This window comes from Amblyomma mixtum, chromosome 10, assembly GCF_055824585.1.
Source record: "Amblyomma mixtum isolate Tamu chromosome 10, ASM5582458v1, whole genome shotgun sequence".
Taxonomy (NCBI): Eukaryota; Metazoa; Arthropoda; class Arachnida; order Ixodida; family Ixodidae; genus Amblyomma; species Amblyomma mixtum.
In genome coordinates, this window is record NC_143021.1 from 138576302 (window position 1) to 138587815 (window position 11514).

Below are 11514 nucleotides of genomic sequence, written 5' to 3' on the forward strand. Positions count from 1 at the left end.
AGGAATGAACGTACTATTGGGTGTGTAGTGTCCCGGAAAAACATGAAACGTGACACTATCTGTCGGACATACAGGTGACCTAGACGAAGGCCGCCAGCGCTTACAGGCCGAAAAAGGTTATCACGCCTCATGGATTCAAAAGACGAATCCCACACAAAAGTAGCGAAAACCTTTGAAAACACTGGATAGGAAGTCTTGCGCAATTAATAATTTGCAGTACATAATATATTTTAGTGGCGAGAAACAGATTACAGGCGGTCGCCCTGCTAAAAATTGAGAGGCCATGGGGGACAAACGTTTGAGCATAGCGCTGAAGAAATGACACGCGATCTTTCCAATAATGTGCGCTATGCTTATAGGCACTCAGAGGGACGCCAAGGTACTTTGGTGGCCTGCATGTCCATGTTATACCAGCATATTCAGCAGGTGTCGAACCCCAGCTACCAAACCAAAGACCGCAACTCTTAGAGCGATTAATCCGACTTCCTGACACCGAACCAAAGTCCTCCATTAAACGAATAACCTCATCGATGCTTGGCTTATCAGTACAAAAAAACGCAAGGTCATCTGCATAAGCCAATACCTTCAGTTCATGGCCCATTATTCGGAAACCATTGACAGGTCTACTGTTTATAACACTTATGCAAAGTGGCTCCAAGTATAATGCGAACAGGAGCGGAGACAGTGGGCACCCTTGTTTCCCCGAAGACTGAATTGGGACTGGTTGCGAGAGACAGCCATTAACAACCAAGCGCGTGGTACAGGATGTAACAGAGGCGTATGCCAGTAGAAAGTATTGAACCGAGATTGACGTGATTTAAAAGTGCGAAAAGAAATGAATGGTACGCTCGATCAGATGTCTTTGCCAGGTCAATTTGCAGCATTGCTACTTGTTCTTGAGCGTCACTGCAATACTGCAACACCGTACGCGCTACATGTAGATTAGATTGTATTGATCGTCCGCGCAAGCCACATGTTTGATGAGGCCCAATCAAAGTAGACATTGCAAGCTGCAGCCGATTTGAGAGTACTTTAGCAAAAATCTTATAATGTACATTAGAAAGCGTGATTGGTCTGTAGCCATCTACAAATCGAAGTTTTTCCTTATCCTCGGTTTTTGGTATAAAGACAATATGACTTTTCGTAAATGACTGAGGCAGAAATTAAACATAAATATTTGTCTCAAAAATTTGGAGCAGGACAGAGGCTAGAACGGATTTAAATGCCTTGTAAAATTCTCCTGAGAGGCCGTCAGGCCCCGGAGATTTCGAGAGCGGCAATTGATCAATTGCATCTTGCAATTCACCCAAGCTTAAAGAGCCACTTATTGCCTTGCACTCATCCTCATTGAGTGGGTTAATCATGGACACCAATCGCGCTATATGATCATCATCAGCAGTGCTAAACGTGGCAGCAAATAGAGAGCTATAGTGGTTTTCAAACTCGGTAACTATGACATCTGTACTTGTGACCAGGGCACCACCACAGTAGAGCTCAGAAATTCGCTTGGCAGCCACGTGACGACGCTCATCTAGCAAGGCCTGTCTAGTAGGCTCCTCAGAGTGCAGAGCACGGTTGCTGCGGGATCGTACACGGGCCGCACGATAGCGTTCTGCATCAAACTTCTGAAGGTTGCACTTAACAGCACCAATTTCCTCTGTGTACAATCCAGGAGCCTCACATTCAAGCGCATGCAGATTATTAAGACTCTGAAGTAACCGTTTCTCCTCACCATACTTAAGATAAGACTTCACGGAGCCGATCTCAATAGCTATGCTACGAACTTCTAGCTTAAACATCTCCCAAGCTGCAAATAATGAGACATCCATGACCAAGGAAGATTCCAAAGCTGTCATCACTCGCTGCTGAAAATACTCATCATTTAGAAGCTCGGAATTAAGCTTCCACAGTTCCCACTGCGGCTGAAATTTGGGACGGGCGCATTCTCCAATCCGCGCAATGACCATAGCATGATCTGAGAAAGAAACAGGCTTGACATCACATGAAATGTGCCGTTTAAGGAGATCTACGGAAACGTAAATGCGATCAAGGCGTGAATGTGAGGCTCCTCTGATGTATGTGAAGGCGGATGGCAATCCGGCATCAATTAAACCTGCGTTTTCGGTAATAGACAATAATATACCAGAGCTCTTATCGGCGTTTTGGTTAGGACCTGTGCGATCGCGTGGGTCGCACACACAGTTGAAGTCACTCATGAAAACGACATAACGATCACATCCTAGGAGAGTTGCAATGGCATGAAAAAAAAAACTGCTCGTTGCACCGGATTATTTGAAGCATACACATTGATAACCCTCCACGACTCGCCATGCAGTCGAAAGTCACAACATATCAGACGCCCTTCTATGTCAACCTGGTACTTAAAGTCAGAAATATGTAGACTCTTCTTTAAGAAAAGAAAGCAACCTGCCGAAAGACCCACTGAGTGCGACACACAGACGTTGTAATCTGTTAGGAAAGGTCGCAGGGCTATCTCTGTATCCACTTCACTTTCTATCTTAGTTTCTTGAATAGCGACAATGTCTAGCCGATTGCCCCAAAGCAATCGGCGTAACAGTACCTGTTTCTGCCTTGAACGGAGTCCACATATGTTGAGTGTTGCGACAGTCAACTGCTGGTTAGACGCCATGGTGGCTAACTGGCGCTTCAATCAGGCATCCACGGTGTCTGGGGGCATCACTCCGGAAGGTGAGACCTCCCTAGAGTTGACGCCCTTTGTCCTTGATCTGGAGCGCCGAGGAGGTTTCTTATTCTTTGAATTTCGACGGCGGGACTTGTGCTTGGCGGGGACATTGTCCTCCTCAAAGGAGGCAGAACTCGGAGACACACCGCGCTTCGAGGCCGCCCTTAAAATTTGCTCATCGGCATCACAGTTGCCGTCGAGGAGTGAAGTGCCAGGTTGGCACTCTGTTACCTGTGTGGCACACCCGGCAGGAGCCTCAGAAGATGTAGCAGTGCAGACACTCGGCACCGGAGCCACAGCGTCGTCCTTGTCTTCCTCTGGCCCACGCACAGCACAGGCACGTGCGCCAAGAGCGCCATCACTGACACTACATATAGCTGGAGCCTGCTCCGCCAGGCATCGACGCTCATCATCTGCAGACAGCTGATCCATCTGTGAAGGCTGGGTAGGCTAATGCTGCACAGCAGGAACGGGGCCAGACAGCGGGTCAGTAGTCGCTGAGTCAATGGGCGCAACGGCTGGCGTGCCACCAGCAGCATCCAAAACTTCTGTTGTGTCCATCAAGTGCTCCTGCAATGCGTCGTCCATGGCACGGGTGCCACCGCGTAGCTTATCAGCATACGACACTACGCACTCCTCTGTAGTATGGCCGAAATGCCGACAATAATCACACCGAGGAGTGCGGCAATGACGACGTATATGGCCAACCTTGTGGCAACGGAGACACAGTGGTGGCCTTCCTGGCACTAAAACCAGACATAGTACACCGCAAATTGTCAAAATTTGAGGCACGTCATTGACAGTGACGCCATCAGCAAGAGTCAAGGCAACGTCTCGATTCAAGGTGCGCATACCCTCCATTTCTGGAACCCTCCAGTGCTCCACTGTGATGGACGTAATCGTCCCGCAAGGGCGAAAGGCGTCCCGAATGTAGAAATCTTCAAGATGTTCAGGGAGCCAAAGTATCTTGAGCTTTACTGTCTTCGGTTCCGGGTCAATCACTAGACAACGACGGTTTTTCACTTGTAACTCCTGAGTGCTCACGAGCTTAGCTTTCGCTAACGCTGTCTTGCATGTTATCATCCATACGTGACACATCTGAAACTGTCCGATAGAGCTGATGTCACAGAGGTCAACGACACCCCGTAAGGCATCTCTGAAATCCTGGGCACGATAGGGACGGCCAGCAAGGTCCGCATGCAGAAATACGGAGTTAAAAACCAGCTTACCAGCAGGCAGACGGGGAAGAACAGTACGGTAAGTATTACTGGCAGAAGAAGCCGCAACAGTACCTCGGCCTAGGGCCGATTTATCCATTTCTGCGGAGAGCATCAAAAAACGCGACCGTTCGGAACGCCGTCTTCGTCTTTCTCCTCCGCCATGCCAGCTCGATCGCTTGGAATCTCCGCCACGAAGGCTCAAGGTTCGAGCGTGAATAAAGGCACATCTAGTGAATGCATGGGTTTCATAATTAAAATAAAAGGAATAAAGTGAAGGAAAGGAAAAATAAAAATAAGAAAGTAAACAAAAATAAAATCAAAATAACGATAAGATATGAAAATTAAAAAAAAAACAATAAAAATCAGAAAAAGAACAAAAATTAAATGAAAAACATAATATGAAAAATAAAAAAAAAACAAAGAGAACCAAAGTGCCCCCTGAATTTTTTATATTTTAAGGCGAAAGCCTTTAATGCCTCATACTGTCGTTAGCAGCCGTGTCGACAGCCGTGTCGGCAGATGTGTCCGCGTTTTAAGGTGAAAGCCTTTAATGGCTCATGCTGTCGTGACCAAGGCGTGTTAGCAAATTTGTCCGCGTTTCAGATTGGTCGAAATGGTCGTGACGTCACTGCGCGCGAATTTCGACCGGAGTCCACCGAAATATGTGAGACAGCCACTGTGCAATTTCCTTTCCTCAAATACAATTTTCGACTGCTCTCCACCGAGATATGTGAGATGGTTACTGCGTAATTTCCTTTTTTCAAATACAATTTTCATTTTTTTCATAACGGCCCCTCTTTCTTTCTTCTTTCACTCCGACTTCCTGTACGGTACGGTTCGGGAGTCCACCGAGATGGCAGAAAATTTCCTTTCCTCAAAAAGCGTTGCGTTCAAAGGGAAGGCATCGCGCGGAACGGGTGGTGGCGTTCCTCCATTCCTGTATGGAGCAGTTCGGGTGTCCACCGAGATGACAGAGAATTACTGCGTAATTTCCTTTTCTCAAAAAGCGTCGCGTTCAAAAAGCAAGGCATCGCGCCCAACGGGTGGTGGAGTTCCATGGACCGCCTGGCATCGCGACAACAGGCTGTCGCGTTCCACTCCTAAAAGCGAAGCTTAAGCGTCATTAATTAGCACTTAATTAGTATATAGTCATTAATCAGTAATTAGTCAATAATTAGTAATTTCCATTACTTCGTCATCAATTTTGCGTGACGTCTTCCAGTGGTGACGTCACCAGTGTGACATAGGCAAAGTGGTGCGGAAAACGCTTTCTCCTCTACGCACTTTAGACAAAGTGCGCCTGAATTTTTGTTTTTGGTATTGTTGCGAGTGAGAAAAAAATGGCTGAGGCTTAGCTAAGGTTAAGCCTAGTCAGATGCGAAGCATATTGATGGCTAGGCTTGGTAATACATGGCTTTCCTTGGTTGACGTTCATCCCGCTCTTGATCGGTCTCTGTGGCACGCTGAACCTTTCGCTTCCGTTCAAACCAGCCCTGCTTCTAGGCGGCATCCCAACACCTGGCCGCCTCGTAAGTGCCCGGAGATGTTGTTGTTGTGACTGAGAGAAGAATGAAAAGGAAATTGCACGGGCCTGCCTACTGGCTCGATCCGAGCCACCATCGCTGCGACATGAAGACAGAGGAGAGTTAAAAGATCAGAGGAAAGAGAAAAAGGAAAGAAAAGACGCGCGTCGCAGCAACAACTGCATCCGCCGGAGCGGACGCTCCTCAAAAAACAGATAAGCGGCCGAAGCCGCGCTCGCCGAAGCGAGAACAGATACTGCTTGCGTGCCCGGAGAGTGAGGCAAGCTCAGCTTTATACCGCTGCTGTAGCGTCACGTGGTCAGCTGCAGCGCCTCTGATGTGGAGCCTACACCGCCGCGGCCGACCGCGCGAGCCGGCAGCCCATCTCTCCTCTGCTGTGATGTCATGTTGTCACGTGGTCAGCCGCCGCGCCTCTGATGTGGAGCCTCCACCGCCGCGGCCGACTGCGCGAGCCGGCAGCCCATCTCTCCTCTGCTGTGACGTCATGTTGTCACGTGGTGTCACGTGGTCACGCTAAAAGTCAATGGTAGCTCCACCGCCGCGCTCGACGGGCTGTAGTGTAGCTCTAGTAATATGCTTCGCATAAAAGAAAACATAATTTACAGCTGGTATGACGTCACAGCGCGAGTAGCGCCACAGGCGCGCGGCGCGGCAAACACACACCGTAACTGCAGCCGTGCTCTCTGAAGGAGCGAGTTGGTCGCCCATAATCTACAGCTGGTATGACGTCAGAGCGGCAGTAGCACCACAGGTGCGCGGCGCGGCGTAACTGCAGCCGGGCTATCTGAAGGAGCGAGTTGGTCGCCCATATTCACTCCACTAAAGGTCAAACGTAACTGCGGCCGGGTCACGCGAAGGCTTTTTGATAGTGCGAGTAGTATTGCTTTCGCAATAAAATTCAGAGGGGCACTTTGTTGACCTAAATTGCGGTGAGGCGAAAACCTTAAGCGTGGTGTTGCTTGCTTGTGTGACTGATGTGTGGTTAAGATGCTAAGCTTCGCCTCAAAGAGTGGAAAGCGACAGCGTCATGCAACGCTGCCAGGGAGTCCACAGAACGCCATCTCCCATTCGGCTGTACGCCATGCTCATTCGGAAAATTGGTTTTTGAGGAAAGAAAATGTGTCTGTCTCGCATATCTGAGTGGACACCTGGACCTCGCCGGAACGGGAAGGGAGGAAGATGGGAGTGAACGAAAACACCGTATTCATTAGGCGCGCCTTTGTTCATTCCAAATCATCGAGCTGGCATGGCGGAGTCGTAAGCGTGCTTGTCTCGCACTACGGTGACCCTGGTTCGATTCCCCAACTCGACCAATTTCCTGCTTGGTTTTATTTATTTATCCGGTCTAACTAGAAAGGTTAGTTAGGCTAATTGCTTAACTATTATTACTCAATTAGTCATTAATTATCATGCAATTATTATTAAGTATCGATTAAGAAATGATTGGCATATGACTATATAAGACACGTAACCGAAACGAGGGCACATCTGCCGACACGGGTGCTAACGAAAGTATGGGGTATTAAAGGCTTTCGCCTTAAAAACGCGATCGCTGGCTCCAAAGACAACGATAAACTCACATGCGGAAAGCCCGCCACGCGCCAAGCTGTTCGAAGCAAGCGGCAGTGGGTTCTCCACAAGGCTTTCGCCAAGCACACTTAGAATTTCCTCCCTTTGGTAACTTTCTTTGTCCACACACCCTGTATTTGTGTCTAGGTTTTGTATGCACACGTGGCTGCAATGCTGTCAATAAAATTATATATAAACTCTGACTAAAAAAAGTGCCAGCGGTGCCAATTGCTGTCTTATTGTCTTGAGCACGTGAGGTTTAGCCGATGGAAATCAAATGTGTAGTAGTGAAATAATCCATACGCAACAAAGACAGAAAAGGTAGCGAGAAAATAGTCTCCAGTAAAGATTCTCCTTCATTCTTCAGCCCCCGGCATCTTCCTACAAGCAGCGCATCATATCACATCCAGTCATTGCCTCCCGTGAGCTTTTTGCGAATAACTGTATTGTTAGTAAACTTATGAGTGTGTAAAACACGGAAGTAAATAATCATATGAAACAAGCCGGTAATTTGCGGTAAAATAATTTATTATGCTTTCCCGGAACTACTGCGCAACTACGGGTAAATCAGTTCTTAAGGGTGGATGATGAGCTGCAAAAGCTGCACCACAACCTCTTATTTCTCTTGAACAGCTTATGGTTGAACAAATATGAAAAAAAAAGTTTGCAAATTCATGTATGTTATTTTCATTGCATACTTGCAGCATGTTTCCCTGAAAACGGGCTGTGAACACCGTTACCGGCACTTTGAGCCCTTTTGTACACGGCCCTGAACGCCCTCATTCTGAAAATATACCGTACGATAGACTAAGCTCGTGGACATGGCAGAACTCGTGGAACCGCAATGGGTAATTAATAAGCTCCAGGTAAAATGCTTAATAGAGTCTAATGTGGTTATGATAAAGCAGGTTGTAAAAAGAAGGAGGCACTCTACGAGCGGACAGCTGCAAGCTGGTCATTAGCGAAAAATCATGTGCATGCGCTGAGATGGAAGGATTGCAATTGAATTCTTAATTTGTTAAGGTACCTAAAGTAGCAGAAAAAATCAATGATATCTTGCGCAACACGAATAAGCAGGATGCCAGCGATAAAGTTGGTCGTTGAGATGAGTTCTACATTGCAGACTTAATGAAAGTGCAAGTAAAGAAAGCTTTGGAAGCAATGCAAAGGATTCGTTTATTGGTTTATTGGGGTTTAACGTCCCAAAGCGACTCAGGCTATGAGGGACGCCGTAGTGAAGGGCTCCGGAAATTTCGACCACCTGGGGTTCATTAACTTGCACTGACATCGCACAGTGCACGGGCCTCTAGAATTTTGCCTTCATCGAATTTCAGCCGCCGCGACCGGGATCGAACCCGCGTCTTTCGGGTCAGCAGGCTAGTGCCATAACCACTGAGCCACCGCGGCGGGGCCCAATGCAAGGGGGAAAAGCGTCAGGGGCAGGTAATTAGGCGTCCGCAAATTTTTTCCTGAAGAGCGGGAACATTGTGGTAGAAAAACTCGTTACTTTGTGGACCGAGTGCCATCCCGCGTCGACAGAACGTGAATATTGGAAGACCACAAGCATCACTGGAATCCACAAGGAAGGGACCTTCTGAAAAAACAACACATCAGCTTACTGGTCGGTGCTTAAAATGTTTTTACTAACATTGCACGTCCTGAAAACACGAGGCCAGTTCATCTGTGTATCGCGCTGGCCGAAAAAGAATAAAGTAAGGATGCTCGATAAGGTAGCTGTTATACCAGCCGGAAAAAAATGTAACCCTCCGACTGCGCAGGTGCACGAATTCACGGGGGAAAAAAGTGTGATCATAACGCACAAGGAAATAGATTTAGGAAACGCATTGAGCTCTGGCGTTCTGGGCACAAATGCGTGAGGCACGATCATCACGCCTGATAACCATGACCTGCGCATTTTATTTTTTTCTGCGCATATGCAAGTGCTGCTCTTAAGATAACCACGCTCGTTTCTTTCATAAGCTAACATCGGAACCATACAAAAACGAGGACAGCAGGCGTTTCCATATTACTGTTAGGGCAGCGTTCTCGGCTAAGGGTTTCGTGCGCGTCTTAAAACCACATATTTTACAAATGCGGCACTCTTGGGAAAAGGCATCTCGGCAACAGTGTTCGGAATTTCTCTTCAGATAGAAACCTTCAAAGCCTCCGGGCCAGCAGGCTGAGACGAAAACAACCGTGGCAGTGAACGCCTCATTTCTCGGGCCGCTTTGAACGGGGTGTGTATATTTCCACGCATCGACGAACGCAGTCTGAGGATCATCGCATCAGCATCGCAACTGTGCTTCTCCATGGCGTCTACGGCAGTGACTAGACAGACGCTCAGTCTTCGTTCTCTGCTTCGCAGTATCCCACCAGCGAATCTGCGACGCCTGGACGAAGAGTGTATTGCGTGGCTGCCGCGGCTGGAGCAAATGCCACTCTACGACATCCTGAGAAGCATCTGTCTAGGTGTACAGATGGCTGAGGATAACGAACGCTGCCTGCGGCGGATTGCTTCGCTGCGCTGCAGGCTGTTGCCTTTGCAGCGCCTCGGGGGGTTGCGGATCCACGTCCTGACTGATTCGCTTGCCTCGGACGAGTGTCTCGAGTTGCCGGAGCAAATGGCGTATCTGCTTCGGCTTGGAGACCACGAAGCAACGCTCGGTTGGAGAGTGTACAGAACAGCACTCATTGCCTGTCTGCTAACAGAACAGCAGGATCACCGTTCCCGGGACGAAAGCGCCGTGTACGTGGTCCTGTGGCCGGAGCGGCATTTCCTGGCAGTCCACTACGTGGGGTTCCACATCAGCAGCGAGTGCAAGCCGCTCTGAGTGAAACGTTGGGTTACAATCCTCGGCCAATAGACAGCGTAGATGTCAACATCGACGAGACCTTCCCCATCATTGACGACCTCGAGCGCGAGCATTTTGGCGCAGCAAGAGCATGAGATTCGTTTCCGAAACCCAAGACATATTCGTACGGATTCTCTCGGTGGAACTTGGGTGGCTGGTTTGCCGCAAGAAGGCAAGTACACCTTCGTCGCTTTCCCTTTATTCTTCTCATGAATGTTTGTGAATTGAAAAACATATCCGGGGAAAAAAGACTGACCATCGTCCCGCTTCTTCTGAGGTACGTTCTGTAGTAGAGTGTCGATCCACGATCACAAAATGTCAACGCAGTTTGCGAGTAAATGTTTTGTACGAGTCAGATACATCAATGCTAATTGCTTAATCCTAGTCAAGGCGATAGGTTTTCATTCGTTTCATCTAAAAATGCAATCGTGATGCCGTTATTTAGTGGCCTAAAACATTTTTTCTGAGGCACTGTGAGATTTTCTGTATGTTCTCTTTAGCAGGAAAATGAGCGTAATATCTGGGAGCAATTTGAAAAATTGCATTACCTGTCAGACCTTGTGGGCTTCCGATCAGTGCTCGTCAGCCGCGAAAGCAGCAGAAGTTTTTCAGAAGCTTAGGACAGAATGGGGGAAAACAGCAAAGCCCGGCTCAACATGGTTGACCGAAGTTACTCCAGCGAAAGCGGGGTTATATTTGGTTCGGCTTGGTCTTGCTTGACAAACTTGAATTACATGTCTAAACCTGGGTATGCCAAGCGAGTTGTCATATGAGGCTACACATCATAGCATGACGTCGCTGTGAGATGTGCGGATTCCAATTGAAGGTAAAGTGGCCACTGGTGATTGTCATGGCCAGTCATAGCTTTCCTAGGCATACGATGGTCACGCATGGCGTTACATATTCATACATTGCTAAACTTGCCTATGCTTGACCGTCCCTGTGAGTTCAAGGTCATACCGTGTGTACCCAGGCGAAACTCGGAGAAACCTAGCGTAGTAACGCTTCTGCTCTAAAACATTTTTAGAGCTTTTCAAACTCTAATGTATGTCGTCGTTTACCAGGTGGTATCATATTTATTCCGGCGCACGAAAACCTATGAGAAAAACAATAAGCAGGAGGGGCCAAACATTTGTTGTGCGAACTATTATGTTGCTGTTTCTATCCACACAGGATAGCCTTCTACTCGGGTTTCTCTGCATTTTTTGCGCATTGTGAAATACTCATTTTAAACAACCGGAAAAAAAAGATATTCACGTATTTGTACTTTGTGCCTTCTGCATCTTGCACTTCTTGTAAACACGCCCTGAGTGTGAGAGCAGGCATCTGTTCTTTCCCATGCTTGTACGAAACCAATCCAGTGCAGTGAAAGTAGTGCAACTTCTTCAGGACATTCTGGAATAACGATTACTGTTTCGTGATTGTTCCCATTACAGAGGCTGGCGCTTACACCTGCCTCAAGTCCGAGTGTTGTTTCTCATCACTTCAAAAACGGGACTGGCATGTGTGGCACGAACAAGCCTAGATGCAAGTGCACCAGCAGCGTTACATCGCTCGGAAGGACTTCTCTTAGCCATGGACCGTACAGACGAGCTCCGGCAGTTCAGGGGACAATTATTAGATGT